Source organism: Pseudophryne corroboree, chromosome 4 (genome assembly GCF_028390025.1).
Source record: "Pseudophryne corroboree isolate aPseCor3 chromosome 4, aPseCor3.hap2, whole genome shotgun sequence".
NCBI lineage: Eukaryota > Metazoa > Chordata > Amphibia > Anura > Myobatrachidae > Pseudophryne > Pseudophryne corroboree.
Window position 1 is genome coordinate 217,157,422 of NC_086447.1, and position 20,612 is coordinate 217,178,033.

The 20,612-nt window shown below is 44.6% G+C and overlaps 1 long non-coding RNA gene across 1 annotated transcript in view; it reads right to left on the minus strand.

Annotated features, from left to right (window-relative positions):
• Positions 1-412: 412 nt before the first annotated feature.
• LOC134911278 (uncharacterized) overlaps positions 413-20,612 on the minus strand; it is an 81,957-nt gene continuing 61,757 nt past the window's right edge. Inside the window, exon 2 of the long non-coding RNA XR_010176441.1 lies at positions 413-789. This is a non-coding gene — a long non-coding RNA (uncharacterized LOC134911278). The remainder of the gene's footprint in view (positions 790-20,612) is intronic.

The following is a 20,612-nucleotide window of genomic DNA, read 5'->3' on the forward strand; positions in this document are numbered from 1 at the left end:
TATTCATTCACCTCAGTCTACATCATCTTCTGGTTTCAGGGACTGGAGAAGACTCTCCCTTATAACTGCTGCCTTCTTGTGGTTATCTACCAGCGTGGAGTAGTGGAGCCTGCAGTACATTTGTTTGGCACCATGCTCACTGGCAGACACACAGCCAGAAACCGATAGGACACTGATGTCCTATGTTCATAGAAATTGTGCAGCAGCTGCTACATAATGGCAGGTTATAAAACACATTAATACATAAAAATATACATATATAATATAACAGCCAATAAAGCTCCCAAGAATCCCACAGTCATCCTATACAATGCTAATATTAATTTCAATGAATAGCCCTATCTGATCTGTAGCATTTGTCTGGACTGAGAGCCTGCTGATGCTACCATCGCCACCGGCAATTAGGGCACCATTAGAGTAGCTGCAGACTTTATTGGAGCTTTCATTGTGGATAACATGAGCAACAACATGTTCATAAGCCACAGAAGTCTCTGGAATGTAAGAAGTTTCGATAATTCCATAACATCTTTCTCCATAACCCTAGGCCTAGATCTTACTTCCCCAAAACTCATGGGGATGAACTGGAGAGGGGCTCTGCACTGTCTGGAGGAAAGGCTCTTTGGGTGGACTGAGGACATCAATGCAGCCATTTCAGATCACTGTTCTTAACCTCTTCTTGAAAATAAATCAACAGGGGCTCCATCTCCACAAGATTTACCATCATTGCAGGAATTTTTACAATTTCAGACCTGCAGACATCACAGGTCTCTCTTCTGCATTCTTCATGACCTACAAAAGATAAAACAAGATATACACCAGATCCACCTTTATGTACAAGTAGCACCCCTACATTTTAAACACACATAACGGAAGAGAAGGCATGTTTTATGGTCAGGCTGCCTCTCTACTCACATGCAAGCATCAGGGCTGCAGGCAAGGGCGTAGCTACCATAGGTGCAGGCAGTGCAGCTGCTATGGGGCCCAGAGCTGAGAGGGGCCCACCTTTCCTGTCACATTTACATGGATTATATAATTTTTTTTCACCATTGGGTGGTACGTAGGGGTCCTTTCAAGCTTTTTCCTTGGGGCCTGCAATATATCTAGGTATGCCCCTGGACTTGCTCATTGTAGTGTGGTATGAAATGAACTGTAGGGCATTTTTTTTATATCATATAATATGAGCCGGGACACTGTAATGAGGCACAATATGAACGGGGAGCACTATATATCATAATGTGAATAGGGGGTACTGTGCGGCATAATGTGTACTGGCAGATCTGAGATGTGATATAGGGTGAACTAAAGCACTACTGCAATTCATAAAATAATCTAGGGCACTACTATGGGGCATAACATTAAATAAGGCTCTACTATGGTTCAGAAAATGAACTAGGGCACTATTATAGAGCATACAATTAACAACTGCTGCAAAGAAGTGTCTCTCTAGAAGCATTGGGATGGGAGCCCCTTCAAAATGTTGCTATGGGGCCCACAAAGTTCTGGCTACGCCCCTGGCTGCAGGCAAACTATTCATCAGTGTTCAAAACTCATTGTAGCAAACTCCAAAAGGATGATTCCTGTGGATAATTGTTACTTCTTATAGTTCTAAATTGATCTGTCAGAATTTCTATTAATAGTGCTTTGTGGGCTTTTTTAAAATTGGTGTAAGTGAAAGAGTTTAAATTAATAATTTCAAGGATCAACTTACAACCTGACCTAAGAAATAAAATGTACTGTTGTATCCTGTTAATAAACCTTTTTTTACAATGCATTTATTAGCTTGAATTAATTCATTGCCAATATTTTATGCAGTTCATTTATTAGTGGGGAGAAGTTACATTAAGTGGCAGTAACGTTCACAAATATCCTAAAAATGCATTCAAACATATAGGGGTATATTCAATTGAAGTCGACAGCTGCCATCTGTCGAAAAGACGGCAGTTTTCGACTTTTTTAGGTCGGAAGGGGTTCCGACCTATTCAATATAACCCAAAATTATCCAACAAGTCGAGGAATTCAACTTGTCGGCAAGCACGTGGATAGGCGGAATAGCTGTCTATCCGCGTGCTTCTGGCGGAAACGGGCTGAAATCCGACAGGTTTTGGCCCCCTTTCTGACCATCTCAATACGACTTTAAAAACAGTCGGATTGAGATGAGGGAGCAGAGAGGAGGAGAGGGGGGAGACCAGTGGGGTGACGGGGGAGAGCAGCGATATAACTCTTGTAGCAAATCAAAAGAGCTGCGGAATTGGGGGACATCCTAGTGATTGGGGATTTTAACTATCCTGATATTAATTGGAGTAATGATTCATGTGTTAAAGCCAGGGGCAACAGGTTCTTAAATATGTTAAAAGTCACTACTTGTCTCAATTAGTCGAGGACCCAACTAGGGGGAAAATATTCTAGATCTAGTAATTACTAATAATGTGGACATCATATCGAATACTAAAGTTGGGGAGACTTTGGGTAACAGTGATCACTATATGATCACATTCGACATCAGTTTCAAGAAACATAGCTATAAGGGTTCAACTAAAACATTTAACTTTAGGAAGGCTAACTTCAGTAAGCTGAGATGTGCATTAAACGACTTTGGGGCAGATGTATTAACCTGGAGAAGGCATAAGGAAGTGATAAACCAGTGATATGTGCAAGGTGATAAAGGCACCAGCCAATCAGCTCCAATATGTAAATTAACAGTTAGGATCTGACTGGCTGGTGCCTTTGTCACCTTACACATATCACTGGTTTATCACTTCCTTATGCCTTCTCCAGGTTAATACATCTGCCCCATTGAGTGGGAAGTTTTGTTTCATGGTAAGAACACTTGGGATGCTTCAAAAGGGTTGCTAGATAGCAATATTCACAAATGTATTCCCATGGGCAGTAAGTGCAGGTGTACCAAACTCAAACCGATGTGGCTTAACAAGAAGGTCAAGGCCGAAATTAATAAAAAGAAGCGTGCTTTCAAAGCATTTAAATCTAATGGAAAGGAGGTTTCATTCTAGTACTACAAGGAATTCAATAAAAGATGCAAAAATGCAATAAGAGCAGATAAAATTGAAAATGAAAATCAAATTGCTAGAGAGTAAAACCAATCCTACATTTTTTTTTAAATACATAAACAGTAAAAGGTTAAAACAGGAGAACATAGGTCCAATAAAGGATGAATTTGGAGTATTGGTAAATGATGATGAATCAAAAGCAGAAATACTGAACACATTTTTTTCATCAGTGTTCACCAGAGAAGAACTGATGGTGGGAGTAGTGCATAGCGATAGCGACAGTAAGGATTCATGGTTAGATACTTGTTTAAGCAAAGAAGTAGTCAGGGAGAGATTACGCAAAATAAAGATTAATAAATCACCTGGCCCTAACGGACTTCATCCGAGGGTTCTTATAGAGCTTAGGTCACAACTAGCAAGACCCCTATACTTGATTTTCAATAGTTCAGTTATATCTGGCATGGTACCGAAGGATTGGCGTATAGCAGAGGTAGTGCCATTATTTAAAAAGGGATCCAAAAATCATCCGGGTAACTACAGGCCGGTTAGTTTGACATGTCTAGGGATTCCAATCTCGCAATTATTTTGTAATCCCAGGATTTCATGATTCCTGTTCTACAATTTTGGGATCCCAAGATATGTTTTGGGATTATAGGAGGGGAAAGATGCTGTCCATCTCTCCCCTCCAGTACTCTCTGCTGTCTGTCTCCTCCCTTCTATTCTCTCTGCTGGCCATCTGCTTCCTGTCCTTGCTGCCATCAATCTCCCCCCTCCAGTCCCCCTCCCCCTTCTATTCCTCCCCCCTACCCTATTACTTACCTTACTCATATACAGTAGTGGCACTCAGAAGCTCCTTTCATGGGTGGGGGCATTGTCTTGTCCTCTCTTTGGCCAAGTTGCAGAAGAAGAGCTGGAGCTCCCAGCCAACAGTGTTTAAGAGCAGCTGCATCATGAGACTCTATCTATTCTACTGGGACAGCTGAGAGAGTATGAGAGGACTGGATAATATGACCAGAACCAGGGGCACAGAGAGCTAGTGTGTATATTCTTTACTTGTAGGATCCGGCATTGGTCCAGGTCCACTGACCCTCTGTTACACTTGCCTGCGCTGTGTGCTGGGCTGCAGAGGATCTAGGGAGGCTGCTACTGCTCAGCAGCAGCTACTTCCTTCCTCACGTGCCCGTGGGAGGGATCGTACTGATTGCTCCCCCCCCCCCCCGTACTTACCCCTGGCTGTGCAGCCCCAGGTGCCCCTCTGTACAGTGTATAGTGTTTTTTAAACAAAATTTGGCCATGCCTTCCTGATTTGACTTCCCCAATTACTCAGGCCTATCAAACCTGTGTATAACTGATATCAGTTTGCATCAAACATCACAGGATTTTATTAAGCGCTTACCACATTAGCAGTTGCTTCCTAGGGCTTAGGTTTTTTTTATTTCTCCTGACTGACTCTGTGGTCTGTTTGGCATACTTGCCTACTCTCCCGGAATGGCTGGGAGGTCCCCAAAAATCATGTGCCCCCCCTCAGAGAGCGCAGCCAGGATGTCAGCAAGTATGCTGTTTGCAACTTCTGTGCTTCCTCCTCTTTAGGGATAATGCCCGGCTCTCTCTGCTCCTTATATCTAAAGTCATGTGATCATTGACATCACTAGAGGTGGGTGGTTCTGATCAGGCTGCACATTTAAACCTCACTATGGCTACAGGAAGTTACCAGAGTATTAAGTTTCCCTTTCCTATTTTTCAGATACCCTGATCATTATTTGCTGCTTTCTGTGTATGACCCCCAGCTTGTTCTTGACCTCTCTTCTGTGTTATACCTTGGCTCTGTTCTGCACTGCTCGTTATTGACCTTGGTTAGTGACCTGACTTTACTTCTGATATTCTCTTTGGCAATGGCTTTACTGCTCCACTACCAGACCTGGCGTGTCGGCTACTCTTTGCTATCCTGCTTGGAACCATCTCAGGAGGTAAAGCAGAAGCGGATTTACCACAAGGTAACCAAAGCGGCTACTTACTGTAGGTCCATGTATGTCCCAGGGGGTCTTGCTGGTCCCAGGGGGCCTGCTGACAAGGCTGTATAAAGGACATTTTCCCCAGACCACAAGCTCTAATGAAATTGTCGGAAAGCAGTGTATTACACTGTGTAAAGTATGTGATACAGGTCAGCGGTACCTTGATAGGATATTCATCCTTCAGCAGCAGCTCTTGCCTATTCCTGACAGAGAGGCAAGGTTTCCTCAGACAAAAAGAAAGGCACACAGGGCTTTGCATTAAATAATAAAATGGTTTACTCCATAACCCAGAAAAGGACCTGATTACAGTAGAGAAGGGGAAGAATTGATTCAAGCAACTTAAACACAATCTAATAAAATCACTGACACTAAATGCACTTTAAGATCATCACAGACACTTTAACTAAATATAACTAAATTTACCATGTTACTCAACAATAAAAAATCAATCTATGCAGACATATGAGATAACTTTGGTGTAACTACAGGGGGTCATGTTGGGGCCCAATTATCTTGTTAAATAGTGATATGCAGCCATTGTCTTTAACCATGAGCAGAACTGGAGCTGCTCCCGAGTAATATGCTGTATAAGTATAGCAAATCTAGCATAATGTCCTTTTGCAATAGGGCAGGTTTCTGTATAAATAAATATGGATTTATCTTCCCCAAATGGATGTTGCTGAGTAGTTTCCCCTCAGATGTAGGGAAATCAGCATTGGTATAAAGTTTCTCTACTCTCGTCTGACACTTGCTGTGCACTCTCTTGGCTGAGGATGTCATGCAGTCCTTAATTTCACTCTATGTTACTCCTGCTGCACTGCTGAGTCTCGCCCTTCTGCTTACTCTCTCACTGCTACCTATGTCAGTTTTCAGCTTATGGGTCTCCCCTCTCTTAGCTGCTCATCTCTGTTTAATGCCATCACATGCTCTGTCCTCACCACGACTCCAACTATCACTCCTCAGACTGCTGTTTTGTTTTTTTAATTTAAAAAAACTTTATTTAAAATTGCATTGGCCTTTACACTGTTTTCCAAAATGACCTTATATGGGATATCACAGCAGGTATGGCTGAATACTCCCAGCAGACTGTCAGTGATTAGACAGCTGTTGGATGCTGGCTCCAGTGCATGCCTGTGTCCCCAGTCCTGCAGTATTTTGCTTGTGACCCATCATGACACACGTGCGTATGATGCCAGATGCACAGAGAGAGGAGCCGGAACGTGTACAGAGAAAAACATGATGTCTTCCAGTGTACGTCCCCCATCCTTTATTACCAGCCCCCCCCCCTTTTAATACCCATTATTGCACCCCTCAGTTAGTGACTGTATTGATTATATTGCAGTACCTTTATTGTGACTGCATTATACTGTACATATATCAGTGCTTCCCACTCCTCACTCATTGTAGCAGGCACTACAATAAGTGATGGGGGGAAGGGGTGCACTGATATATAATCAATACAGTCACTGACTGAGGGGTGTAATAATGGGTATTGTAAAATGCTGTTATAAAGTAGGTCAGTGAGTGAGGGGGGTAATAATGAGTATTTTAGGCAATAGGGATTACTATAATCAGTAAGCCTGGGTCACTCAAATACAATGCAATCAGTGAGTGAGGGTGTAATGAAGGGGTATGAGGACCTGCTACATTCAGTGAGGGGAACACTGATCTAAAATGCAGTAACTTAGTGGTGTAATAATGGAAATTAGAGGTGAGGGGACATGGTGCAATCAGTGAAGGGGGAAAGTAATATGCTATAATAGAAGGAGTAAAAACAACAAATATTGAAAGGGACATAAATCAGGAATAAAATATAGGGGTAATTCAGATCTGATCACTGCTGTGTGTTTCCGCACATCGGACGATCAGATCCAAACTGCGCATGCGTATGCACCGCAATGCGCAGTCGCGACGGTCGACTGCAAAGGGGATCACCGGTCAGCGATGGGTTTGTGTGAAGAATCCATTTGCACGGGTGTTTGCAAGGAGATTGACAGAAAGAGGGCATTTGTGGGTGTCAACTGACCGTTTTCAGGAAGTGTCTGAAAAAAATGCAGGCATGTCCAAGCATTTGAAGGGAGGCACAGCCCAGGACTTACTCAGCCGCTGCAATCACATCAGGCCCGAACAGGCTGATGTGATCGCAGCGGCTGAGTAAGTCCTGGGCTGTGCAGAGACTGCACAAAATCAGTTTGTGCATCTCTGCTACACATGCGTTCGCACACTTACACAGTTAAATACATTCCCCAAGTAGGCGGCGACTATCTGATCGCAGGACAGCAAAAATCGCTGCCTAGCGATCAGATCTGAATTACCCGCCTAGTGCTTTGGATTGTTTGATGGAGGGTGGCCCTAAATCAGTATCTTGCTTAGGGCCCCGTGAGATCTAAATTCACTTCTGGGGCCAAGACCCACGTGCTGGTGACTGCCAAGTCCATTTCTCCAGGCAGGAGTCCCTGGTGAAAACCACAAGTTAGTCTAAGGTTAGACTCCATGACCCTGTTATTGGTTGTGGCAATTCTAGCGCGCAGTCAGGTTCCACATAACAGTACGGACGCGGGAGAGTTTGTTTGCGTAAACTGAAACATTGAAGCAGGTTGTGGTGTAATCTTCTTCATATTGCAAAGCCTGAGTGCTAGAGATGAGCGGGTTCGGTTCCTCGGAATCCGAACCCGCCCGAACTTCAGCCTTTTTTGCACGGGTCCGAGCAGACTCGGATCCTCCCGCCTTGCTCGGTTAACCCGAGCGCGCCCGAACGTCATCATCCCGCTGTCGGATTCTCGCGAGACTCGGATTCTATATAAGGAGCCGCGCGTCGCCGCCATTTTCACACGTGCATTGAGATTGATAGGGAGAGGACGTGGCTGGCGTCCTCTCCGTTTAGAATAGATTAGAGAGACACTTGATTTACTAATTTTGGGGAGCATTAGGAGTACTCAGTACAGTGCAGAGTTTTGCTGATAGTGACCACCAGTTTTATTTATAATCCGTTCTCTGCCTGAAAAAAAACGATACACAGTCACATACCATATCTGTGCTCAGCCTCAGTGTGCTGCATGATATATCATCTATGTATATCTGACTGTGCTGAGTGCTCACTGCTCACACAGCTGAATTGTGGGGGAGACTGGGGTGCAGTTATAGCAGGAGTACAGTGCACACTTTTGCTGCCAGTGACCACCAGTATATTGTCTGCCTGAAAAAGTTAAACACTCCTGTGGTGTTTTTTTTTTTTTATTCTATAGTATAAACGCATTCTCCTGACAGTGTCCAGCAGGTCCGTCATTCATTATATTATATAAATATTTACCTACAGTAGTGTTATATATTTTTTTTTTCATCTCTATCATCTTTATCATCTCTATATTAGCAGACGCAGTACGGTAGTCCACGGCTGTGGCTATCTCTGTGTCGTCAGTGCTCGTCCATAATTGTATACCTACCTACCTGTGGTGGGGTTTTTTTTTCTATCTTCTTCATACTAGTAGTTTAGGAGTCTGCTGACAGTGTCCACCAGGTCCGTCATTATAATCCTACAGTAGTAATATATTTAGTATATTATCTATACTAGCAGACGCAGTACGGTAGTCCACGGCTGTGGCTATCTCTGTGTCGTCAGTGCTCGTCCATAATTGTATACCTACCTACCTGTGGTGGGGGTTTTTTTTCTATCTTCTTCATACTAGTAGTTTAGGAGTCTGCTGACAGTGTCCACCAGGTCGGTCATTATATTATATACCTACAGTAGTAATATATTTAGTATATTATCTATACTAGCAGACGCAGTACGGTAGCCCACTTCTGTGGCTATCTCTGTGTCGTCAGTGCTCGTCCATAATTGTATACCTACCTACCTGTGGTGGTTTTTTTTTTTCTATTTTCTTCATACTAGTAGTTTAGGAGTCTGCTGACAGTGTCCACCAGGTCCGTCATTATAATCCTACAGTAGTAATATATTTAGAATATTATCTATACTAGCAGACGCAGTACGGTAGTCCACGGCTGTGGCTATCTCTGTGTCGTCAGTGCTCGTCCATAATTGTATACCTACCTACCTGTGGTGGGGTTTTTTTTTCTATCTTCTTCATACTAGTAGTTTAGGAGTCTGCTGACAGTGTCCACCAGGTCCGTCATTATATTATATACCTACAGTAGTAATATATTTAGTATATTATCTATACTAGCAGACGCAGTACGGTAGTCCACGGCTGTGGCTATCTCTGTGTCGTCAGTGCTCGTCCATAATTGTATACCTACCTACCTGTGGTGGGGTTTTTTTTTCTATCTTCTTCATACTAGTAGTTTAGGAGTCTGCTGACAGTGTCCACCAGGTCCGTTATACAGTATATTATATATATAAGCAGCAGTACGGTAGGCCACGGCTGTACCTACCTCTGTGTCGTCACTCGTCGTCCATAAGTAATATAATACTATACTATCCACCCATCTACATTGTATACCTGTGGTGGCTTTTAGTTGTGCGCAAAATATGGAGAACAAAAATGTGGAGGTTAAAAAAATAGGGAAAGATCAAGATCCACTTCCACCTCGTGCTGAAGCTGCTGCCACTAGTCATGGCCGAGACGATGAAATGCCATCAACGTCGTCTGCCAAGGCCGATGCCCAATGTCATAGTACAGAGCATGTAAAATCCAAAACACAAAAGATCAGTAAAAAAATTACCCAAAATCAAAATTAAAAGCGTCTGAGGGGAAGCGGAAACTTGCCAATATGCCATTTACGACACGGAGTGGCAAGGAACGGCTGAGGCCCTGGCCTATGTTCATGGCTAGTGGTTCAGCTTCACATGAGGATGGAAGCACTCATCCTCTCGCTAGAAAAATGAAAAGACTTGCGGCAAAAGCACAGCAAAGAACTGTGCGTTCTTCGAAATCACAAATCCCAAAGGAGAGTCCAATTGTGTCGGTTGCGATGCCTGACCTTCCCAACACTGGACGGGAAGAGCTTGCGCCTCTTTTTTTCTTTGCGTCATGTGCTGTTTGGGGAGTATTTTTTGGAAGGGCCATCCTGCGTGAGATGGGCCAGGTGTTTGTGTCGGCCACTAGGGTCGCTTAGCTTACTCACACAGCTACCTCATTGCGCCTCTTTTTTTCTTTGCGTCATGTGCTGTTTGGGGAGTATTTTTTGGAAGGGCCATCCTGCCTGACACTGCAGTGCCACTCCTAGATGGGCCAGGTGTTTGTGTCGGCCACTTGTGTCGCTTAGCTTAGCCATCCAGCGACCTCGGTGCAAATTTTAGGACTAAAAATAATATTGTCAGGTGTGAGGTGTTCAGAATAGACTGGAAATGAGTGTAAATTATGGTTATTGAGGTTAATAATACTATGGGATCAAAATGACCCCCAAATTCAATGATTTAAGCTGTTTTTTAGGGTTCTTTGAAAAAAACACCCGAATCCAAAACACACCCGAATCCGACAAAAAAAATTCGGTGAGGTTTTGCCAAAACGCGTTCGAACCCAAAACACGGCCGCGGAACCGAACCCAAAACCAAAACACAAAACCCGAAAAATTTCCGGTGCACATCTCTACTGAGTGCCAGCATTTTGTATCTAACATAATTTGCTATTCATTTGGAAGGCACCTAGGGTCTTTCATGCAATCTGTTTTTGATGAGTGCTAGATAATTTGAATTTATAGATAGAAAAAAATCCTATATATGTCATGCTATGCCTGTTAATTTTTATATAAAACAATTTATATTTTAGACTTACTTTTAAATTCCAATTTCCCCTTTTAAACAAGTTGGTAATTGAAAATGAAACATTTAGACCTTGTGCAATTGATTAAATGAACAATGGAGAGCTGAAAAGTGTAAAAATTTGGGATTCTGTGATGTAATCTATAGTGACAAATACAATTTATATGCTATATTATCTGAAAGCTTTACATTTTAGGCCAAATTAGTAATGGCTGTTAAAGGTAAATGTTAAATTCATATTTTAAGGATGACATTGGGTGCTTACACTGCTTCTGATACTCGTTTGTCATATGATTGTAATCAAGAAGTGTACAAGGGCAGGACAGAGTCATAAAAGTGTGCAGGAAGAAATTTTTCCACCTTCATTCTTTGGAATCGCTTCCGCTAGTTTCAGACTTGTCCTATTAATCAGATTTCTGCAAACACGCAGCTATTGTCCTTTCTAACAAAAGCAGACAGAACTAGAATACGCTTGGACTTTCTGATACTATTCAGATTTTGCATAGTTCAGAAAGTATTAATAATATTTATTTGTTCCTTAATATTGATTTTGTTTCCCCTCAAGCAGGGTTGGACTCAGGGCCGGCTCCAGGCCTACTAGCACCCTGTGCGAGAAAATGTAAAAGCGCCCCCTCCCATACTCTATGCGCGCGTCGAAGGCGCGCGCGCTCCTGGAAAAGTGGGCGTGGCCTCTGAAAAAGTGGGCGGGGCCTCACAACTTCATATTATCACACTACAAATAAATAAATATATTTTCACACCCCCTCTACGCACACAATTAGCAGCATTACACATAACAGCTACAGTAGTGTTCCTTACACACAATGTCTCCAGTATAGTGCCAGCTACACATAATGTCTACAGTAGTGCAGTGCCAGATAGACCTGACATGCCCCGCAGCAGTGCCAGCTACACTTGACATGCCCCCAGCAGTGCCAGCTACACATGACATGCCCCCCAGCAGTGCCAGATAGACATGATATACCCCCCAGCAGTGCCAGATAGACAGGACATGCCCTGCTGCAGTGCCAGCTACACATGATATGCCCCCCAGCAGTGCCAGCTACACATGATAGTGTTCACTCTAGGATTTTTTTAGGGCAGGGGTGCTGATCACGGGGAGGGCACATTTTGCATTTGGGAGGGCACATATTTAAGTTAGAAGGGCAAAATTATGTACATACTGTAATGCTTGTTGCTCCGTTCAAAATCAGGGACCTTGCGCGCCGAAGGCGCGCATCAAAAATTTAGGGGCGTTGCTTCATGGGGAAGGGGCGCGGCCACATAATAGTGGCAATTCGCATTACACCACACAGTAGTGCAGCTAATACACATTGCACCAGGTAGAACCTCCTATACACACTGCGACAGGTAGAGCACGTTAAGACACTTTGTGCCAGGCAGAGCACGTTAGACACTTTGCACCAGGCAGAGCACGTTTGACACTTTGCGCCAGGTATTGCACTGAGACATGGGAACACTACATGATATGCCCCCCAGCCGTGCCAGCTAGACACGACATGCCCCCCAGCCGTGCCAGATGCACATGACATGCCCCCCAGCAGTGCCAAATGCACATGACATGCCCCCCCAGCAGTGCCAAATGCACATGACATGCCCCCCCAGCAGTGCGAGAAACATAATTGCCCCCACAGTGCCAGATACATAAAAGCCCCCCACAGTGCCAGATACATAAATGCCCCCCACAGTGCCAGATACATAAATGCCCCCCACAGTGCCAGATACATAAATGCCCCCCACAGTGCCAGATACATAAATACCCCCCACAGTGCCAGATATATAAATGCCCCCCACAGTGCCAGATATGCCCTCACAGTCCCAGATAGATAAATGACCCCACAGTGCCAGATACATTAATGCCCCCTCACAGTGCCAGATACATCAATGCCCCCCCAGTGCCAGATATGCCCCCACAGACCCAGATAGATACATGACCCCACAGTGCCAGAAATGCCCCCACAGTGCCAGATATATTAATGCCCCCTCACAGTGCACAGATAAATGCCCCCACAGTGCCAGATACATTAATGCCCCCCCCCACAGTGCCAGATAAATGAATGCCCCCCACAGTGCCAGATAAATGAATGCCCCCCACAGTGCCAGATAAATGCCCCCCACAGTGCCAGATAAATGTCCCCACAGTGCCAGATACATTAATGCCCCCCCCCCCCAGTGCCAGATATGCCCCCACAGTCCCAGATAGATACATGACCCCACAGTGCCAGAAATGCCCCCTCACAGTGCACAGATAAATGCCCCCACAGTGCCAGATAAATGCCCCCCCACAGTGCCAGATAAATGAATGCCCCCCACAGTGCCAGATATATTAATGCCCCCACTGTGCCAGATAAATGCCCCCCACAGTGCCACATATGCCCCCAGTACCTGCCGTGCCGAGGGAGGGGGAGTGCTGCTGTGCGCGCCGCTGTCTGACACAGAACTGTGCGCGCTGTGCGGCGCCGGTGTCTGACATCAGACGCCGGCGCCGCATAGCGCACACAGCTCACTAACAAGCGGGAGGACAGCAGGGGAGATCAGGGCCGGCTCCAGGCTCCGACATGGCGGCACCAGCGCGCGGCGCCCTTTAATGGTGGTGCCCTGCGCGGCCGCTCGAGTCGAACATGCCTCGAGCCGTCCCTGGTTGGACTGGCCCACAGGGGCAATGGGGGAAACCCTCAGTGGGCTTCACTGACTGGGGCCTTACCTCCCCCTCTACAGATCAGTTTCCAAACTGTGCAATTGAATTATATATTATACATATGTTACCTTATACTGCACAGAACTATGGTGTATTTTGTACAGGGCATTGCTGTTATTAATCTGGTACATTATCATGCATGGACTAGCAGTACTTGCTATATATACTCATCAAGGGGCCCAGCCCATGCACTCTAATGGTTACCCAAACTTATGTGATGGCTAGTCACACTCTTTCTGGAGGCTAGCCATACCCTTAATTATGGGCCCCTACGACTACATTCCCTTGGGGGGGGGGGGGGGGAGGGCTACATGCCCCAGTCCGACACTGCCACAGCCCAAAGTTATCACATCCCTCCTGAGATGTCAGTAATCTATGTGGGCTTCATATAAATATGTTATGCAATTCACAATATGAGCACAATATGAGCTTACCATTTTTGGAGTGTTGGAGAATTAATATAACTTTTTTTGTCAGATAATTTTTTTATTTGTAAATTATTTAAAAATATAACTGGACCCTCTTTTGTTATTTTCCCCTCAGCTTACTTTAAAATTGTTATTAAGAAAAAAAGTATCTAGACAGAGTAAGACCATTTTCCTTACTGTGTAAGCTGCAGAACTAGGTGTCCCGTTAGTTGCTTTTCATTTTACCCTTGTTTGCCTTACTGCCATGTTTTGCTAATCGAACAGTGTAACCTATGTAGTGCGCCTAACATGGCTTCCTCGCCTGGTACTGATGTAGAATAAACAATGCATGGTTCTGAACTCTCCTAATATTTCTGTCTCCCCAAAACTTCAAGCAAAATATATTTAAAAAATAAATGTCCATTTTTATTTTAAGTAAAATTTAGCCTCATTTTTTTTCTTCTTGTTCTTTTCTTCTTCTTCTTCTTCTTCATTTGTAATTATTATTATTATTATTATTTACTCTGCATTATAAAATAGAGACTTTTGGACTAAGATTGGTCCAGTAATCTTACAAAATTGTCCTATAAGAGGAAAAAGATTGCTGTAATTGTTATAAACACTGTAATAGTGCAAATTGATCATAACAGCCAGATTTGAAAAGTCACTCTATATTACATTTCTCCTATTAACTTAAATAAGAATATCTAGATAATCTAAATTGTGATTATTCTATCAGGACGTTTCGGTTAACAAAAAATCTTCTTTAATCTTTTAGAAATAAAATAATAAAACTATAATACAGAAAGTGTAGAACAGGTGTGAGGGCTGCTCACCTTACTCATCACTTTACTAGTGCGCAGGTGATCAGCAAAACTCTGATCAAAGGCACTGACTTCCTCATATAGGCCCTGATTCTCAGTTGTATGCATTTGCAGCCGCTCTCTTCTGTATCGCCATGGCTGGCTGTTTTATTTATATAGAAAGAAATGTATTGAGGTACCTCTGTGCGCTAATGTGGTGCAGCTTGAGAAATATATTGGATATGGAATCACAACAGTTCCAAACAAAACAATATGCTAGAGTAAAAAAACAAATATTGAGCTCAAGCGCTCACAGATATACACTTCCCTTAATTTCTTAAGTGGGATGAATCTGGAGATTTTTTCCTTTCAGTTTTTCACAGGATATCCTCATAGATGAAAAAGAGAAACAGATATACACCAAGACCCTCGTGTATTACTTCCAGATGATATTGGAGATCACTCTCTACTAGCTCCCATAGGGAAATATAAAATGAATCGGGGAAATCCCCCTTCCAAATAGAGATGAGCGGGTTCGGTTCCTCGGAATCCGAACCCGCCCGAACTTCATGATTTTTTACACGGATCCGAGCGACTCGGATCATCCCGCCTTGCTCGGTTAACCCGAGCGCGCCCGAACGTCATCATGACGCTGTCGGATTCTCGCGAGGCTCGGATTCTATCGCGAGACTCGGATTCTATATAAGGAGCCGCGCGTCGCCGCCATTTTACACGTGCATTGAGATTGATAGTGAGAGGACGTGGCTGGCGTCCTCTCCGTTTAGAGAAGAAATAGATAGGAGAATGAGAGTGAGACAGTGACACTTCATTTACTGGAGCTTAGGAGGAGTACTCAGACAGAGAGTGCAGAATTTTGCTGATAGTATATTAGTTAGTTATAGTGACAGAGTGAGACAGTGACACTTCATTTACTGGAGCTTAGGAGGAGTACTCAGACAGAGAGTGCAGAATTTTGCTGATAGTATTAGTTAGTTATACTAGTGACTGACCAGTGACCACCAGTGCAGTTTTATATTATTTAATATAATCCGTTCTCTGCCTGAAAAAACGATACACAGTGACTCAGTCACATACCATATCTGTGCTCAGCCCAGTGTGCTGCATCATCTATGTATAATATCTGACTGTGCTCACACAGCTTAATTGTGGGGGAGACTGGGGAGCAGTTAGGTTATAGCAGGAGCCAGGAGTACATATTAAAATTAAACAGTGCACACTTTTTTTTCTGCAGGAGTGCCACTGCCAGTGTGACTGACCAGTGACCTGACCACCAGTATAGTATACTATATTGTATTGTGATTGACTGTCTGCCTGTAAAAGTTAAACACACGTCGTGTGACTTGTGTGGTGTTTTTTTATTCTATAAAATAAAAAACTCATTCTGCTGACAGACAGTGTCCAGCAGGTCCGTCATTATATAATATATACCTGTCCGGCTGCAGTAGTGATATATATATATTTTTATATCATTATTTATCATCCAGTCGCAGCAGACACAGTACGGTAGTTCACGGCTGTAGCTACCTCTGTGTCGGCACTCGGCAGTCCGTCCATAATTGTATACCACCTACCCGTGGTTTTTTTTTTCTTTCTTCTTTATACATACTACATCTCATTATCATCCAGTCTATATTAGCAGCAGACACAGTACAGTACGGTAGTCCATAGCTGTAGCTACCTCTGTGTCGGCACTCGGCAGTCCGTCCATAATTGTATACCACCTACCCGTGGTTTTTTTTTTCTTTCTTCTTTATACATACTACATCTCATTATCATCCAGTCTATATTAGCAGCAGACACAGTACAGTACGGTAGTCCACGGCTGTAGCTACCTCTGTGTCGGCACTCAGCAGTCCGTCCATAATTGTCTACCACCTACCCGTGGTTTTTTTTTCCTTTCTTCTTTATACATACTACATCTCATTATCATCCAGTCTATATTAGCAGCAGACACAGTACAGTACGGTAGTCCACGGCTGTAGCTACCTCTGTGTCGGCACTCGGCAGTCCGTCCATAATTGTATACCACCTACCCGTGGTTTTTTTTTTCTTTCTTCTTTATACATACTACATCTCATTATCATCCAGTCTATATTAGCAGCAGACACAGTACAGTACGGTAGTCCATGGCTGTAGCTACCTCTGTGTCGGCACTCGGCAGTCCGTCCATAATTGTATACCACCTACCCGTGGTTTTTTTTTTCTTTCTTCTTTATACATACTACATCTCATTATCAACCAGTCTATATTAGCAGCAGACACAGTACGGTAGTCCACGGCTGTAGCTACCTCTGTGTCGGCACTCGGCAGTCCGTCCATAATTGTATACCACCTACCCGTGGTTTTTTTTTTCTTTCTTCTTTATACATACTACATCTCATTATCATCCAGTCTATATTAGCAGCAGACACAGTACAGTACGGTAGTCCACGGCTGTAGCTACCTCTGTGTCGGCACTCGGCAGTCCATCCATAACTGTATACCACCTACCCGTGTTTTTTTTTTCCTTTCTTCTTTATACATACTACATCTCATTATCATCCAGTCTATATTAGCAGCAGACACAGTACAGTACGGTAGTCCACGGCTGTAGCTACCTCTGTGTCGGCACTCGGCAGTCCGTCCATAATTGTCTACCACCTACCCGTGGTTTTTTTTTCTTTCTTCTTTATACATACTACATCTCATTATCATCCAGTCTATATTAGCAGCAGACACAGTACAGTACGGTAGTCCACGGCTGTAGCTACCTCTGTGTCGGCACTCGGCAGTCCATCCATAATTGTATACTAGTATCCATCCATCTCCATTGTTTACCTGAGGTGCCTTTTAGTTGTGCCTATTAAAATATGGAGAACAAAAATGTTGAGGTTCCAAAATTAGGGAAAGATCAAGATCCACTTCCACCTCGTGCTGAAGCTGCTGCCACTAGTCATGGCCGAGACGATGAAATGCCAGCAACGTCGTCTGCCAAGGCCGATGCCCAATGGCATAGTACAGAGCATGTCAAATCCAAAACACCAAATATCAGTAAAAAAAGGACTCCAAAACCTAAAATAAAATTGTCGGAGGAGAAGCGTAAACTTGCCAATATGCCATTTACCACACGGAGTGGCAAGGAACGGCTGAGGCCCTGGCCTATGTTCATGGCTAGTGGTTCAGCTTCACATGAGGATGGAGGCACTCAGCCTCTCGCTAGAAAAATGAAAAGACTCAAGCAGGCAAAAGCAGTAGCACCGCAAAGAACTGTGCGTTCTTCGAAATCCCAAATCCACAAGGAGAGTCCAATTGTGTCGGTTGCGATGCCTGACCTTCCCAACACTGGACGTGAAGAGCATGCGCCTTCCACCATTTGCACGCCCCCTGCAAGTGCTGGAAGGAGCACCCGCAGTCCAGTTCCTGATAGTCAGATTGAAGATGTCAGTGTTGAAGTACACCAGGATGAGGAGGATATGGGTGTTGCTGGCGCTGGGGAGGAAATTGACCAGGAGGATTCTGATGGTGAGGTGGTTTGTTTAAGTCAGGCACCCGGGGAGACACCTGTTGTCCGTGGGAGGAATATGGCCGTTGACATGCCTGGTGAAAATACCAAAAAAATCAGCTCTTCGGTGTGGAAGTATTTCACCAGAAATGCGGACAACATTTGTCAAGCCGTGTGTTCCCTTTGTCAAGCTGTAATAAGTAGGGGTAAGGACGTTAACCACCTCGGAACATCCTCCCTTATACTTCACCTGCAGCGCATTCATAATAAGTCAGTGACAAGTTCAAAAACTTTGGCCGACAGCGGAAGCAGTCCACTGACCAGTAAATCCCTTCCTCTTGTAACCAAGCTCACGCAAACCATCCCACCAACTCCCTCAGTGTCAATTTCCTCCTTCCCCAGGAATGCCAATAGTCCTGCAGGCCATGTCACTGGCAATTCTGATGATTCCTCTCCTGCCTGGGATTCCTCCGATGCATCCTTGCGTGTAACGCCTACTGCTGCTGGCGCTGCTGTTGTTGCTGCTGGGAGTCGATGGTCATCCCAGAGGGGAAGTCGTAAGCCCACTTGTACTACTTCCAGTAAGCAATTGACTGTTCAACAGTCCTTTGCGAGGAAGATGAAATATCACAGCAGTCATCCTGCTGCAAAGCGGATAACTGAGGCCTTGGCATCCTGGGTGGTGAGAAACGTGGTTCCGGTATCCATCATTACTGCAGAGCCAACTAGAGACTTGTTGGAGGTACTGTGTCCCCGGTACCAAATACCATCTAGGTTCCATTTCTCTAGGCAGGCGATACCGAAAATGTACACAGACCTCAGAAAAAGAGTCACCAGTGTCCTAAAAAATGCAGCTGTACCCAATGTCCACTTAACCACGGACATGTGGACAAGTGGAGCAGGGCAGGGTCAGGACTATATGACTGTGACAGCCCACTGGGTAGATGTATGGACTCCCGCCGCAAGAACAGCAGCGGCGGCACCAGTAGCAGCATCTCGCAAACACCAACTCTTTCCTAGGCAGGCTACGCTTTGTATCACCGCTTTCCAGAATACGCACACAGCTGAAAACCTCTTACGGCAACTGAGGAAGATCATCGCGGAATGGCTTACCCCAATTGGACTCTCCTGTGGATTTGTGGCATCGGACAACGCCAGCAATATTGTGTGTGCATTAAATATGGGCAAATTCCAGCACGTCCCATGTTTTGCACATACCTTGAATTTGGTGGTGCAGAATTTTTTTAAAAACGACAGGGGCGTGCAAGATATGCTGTCGGTGGCCAGAAGAATTGCGGGACACTTTTGGCGTACAGGCACCACGTACAGAAGACTGGAGCACCACCAAAAACTACTGAACCTGCCCTGCCATCATCTGAAGCAAGAAGTGGTAACGAGGTGGAATTCAACCCTCTATATGCTTCAGAGGTTGGAGGAGCAGCAAAAGGCCATTCAAGCCTATACAATTGAGCACGATATAGGAGGTGGAATGCACCTGTCTCAAGTGCAGTGGAGAATGATTTCAACGTTGTGCAAGGTTCTGATGCCCTTTGAACTTGCCACACGTGAAGTCAGTTCAGACACTGCCAGCCTGAGTCAGGTCATTCCCCTCATCAGGCTTTTGCAGAAGAAGCTGGAGACATTGAAGGAGGAGCTAACACGGAGCGATTCCGCTAGGCATGTGGGACTTGTGGATGGAGCCCTTAATTCGCTTAACAAGGATTCACGGGTGGTCAATCTGTTGAAATCAGAGCACTACATTTTGGCCACCGTGCTCGATCCTAGATTTAAAACCTACCTTGGATCTCTCTTTCCGGCAGACACAAGTCTGCTGGGGTTGAAAGACCTGCTGGTGAGAAAATTGTCAAGTCAAGCGGAACGCGACCTGTCAACATCTCCTCCTTCACATTCTCCCGCAACTGGGGGTGCGAGGAAAAGGCTCAGAATTCCGAGCCCACCCGCTGGCGGTGATGCAGGGCAGTCTGGAGCGACTGCTGATGCTGACATCTGGTCCGGACTGAAGGACCTGACAACGATTACGGACATGTCGTCTACTGTCACTGCATATGATTCTCTCAACATTGAAAGAATGGTGGAGGATTATATGAGTGACCGCATCCAAGTAGGCACGTCACACAGTCCGTACTTATACTGGCAAGAAAAAGAGGCAATTTGGAGGCCCTTGCACAAACTGGCTTTATTCTACCTAAGTTGCCCTCCCACAAGTGTGTACTCCGAAAGAGTGTTTAGTGCCGCCACTCACCTTGTCAGCAATCGGCGTACGAGGTTACATCCAGAAAATGTGGAGAAGATGATGTTCATTAAAATGAATTATAATCAATTCCTCCGCGGAGACATTGACCAGCAGCAATTGCCTCCACAAAGTACACAGGGAGCTGAGATGGTGGATTCCAGTGGGGACGAATTGATAATCTGTGAGGA